General features: G+C 47.0%; 1 protein-coding gene across 1 annotated transcript in view; it reads right to left on the reverse strand.

Annotated features, from left to right (window-relative positions):
• LOC119585239 (putative uncharacterized protein MYH16) overlaps positions 1–1,099 on the reverse strand; it is a gene marked incomplete at its 5' end in the record, with an annotated part of 81,296 nt that overhangs the window by 48,518 nt on the left and 31,679 nt on the right.

Consider the following 1,099-nt stretch of genomic DNA (forward strand, 5'->3'; position numbering starts at 1 on the left):
GAAGTGCTCTGCCCGCTGTCTCCATCTGACGCGCGACCAACCAACACACGACGAGCGTTATCGCGAAATGAAATCTTGACCCGAATGGAGGTTATGATGTCGGCGCTGATGAAGACGGCTGGCGACGGCAGACCCCGACGCTGATTGGCTCGTATCCTGCAAGGCGATGTGCACGAGCCACAAGCACACACGCGGCCTTGTGGGAGAGCCAATGGCAGCTAGAGTGCGCCAGACACATCAACACAAGCCTCCTCTCCATTCCGAATCAACTTCTCATCTCTCGAAAAGATTCGCTCCCTTTTAGATCTCCGACTGAGATGGAAAACCCCATTCGATGACCAAAGGAGAATCTGCGGTTGTGGCTGTCGGTGTCAGATGGAGGAATCAGCTGTTTACACGAGATCAACCCATGGAATGACTCATGTAAACAGCGCAGACGACAGCACGTGCTCGACAGAAAGAGAGAAAGAGGGAGGTGTGCTCTTGGTGAGTCAAGATCAAATAAGGAGAAGCAATCTGTCTTCGAGCATACTGCGTGAGTGCTAAATGTTAAATCAAAGGCCAAGTATATTTCCACACCTCATGCAGGGTGTTGCAAGATGTTAGAATTACGTACTTCCAAAAATACTTCACGCAAAAGGGACCTCAAGTAATTGTTAATTCTGCATGACTGTGCATTACACTAAAGTGACACTTAAAACTACATAGCAATGCCGGAAAGGGTTGAGTGTACTTTGTGAGGTATGTACTAAGAGAATATGCTAATTGTATGAGCACCACGTTGGTGTAACGGCTTAAAGGGAGTGAGGGAAGGGGAAGGGTGTTCGGTGTTCAATTCTTGCTAACTACAGGTTGTCTACAGCCAGTGCAAAATGTTAACTCGTTAACCTGTCTATCTCTATCGGCTAATAGAGTTGATAGACGGTGGTAGATATTAGACAACGTGTGAGGACAAGTGAGAAAATGAAACAGAATAAAGCAATAGGTAAAGACGGAAAGGAATGAGAAGAGAGATGGAAAGGAATAAGAATTGCAAGAGGACGAGGATTCTCAGCTGGGCGGGGACTTTAATTAGTGAAGGGCATTTTGTACACCCTGC

The sequence above is a fragment of the Penaeus monodon genome, chromosome 19, assembly GCF_015228065.2.
Source record: "Penaeus monodon isolate SGIC_2016 chromosome 19, NSTDA_Pmon_1, whole genome shotgun sequence".
Taxonomy (NCBI): domain Eukaryota; kingdom Metazoa; phylum Arthropoda; class Malacostraca; order Decapoda; family Penaeidae; genus Penaeus; species Penaeus monodon.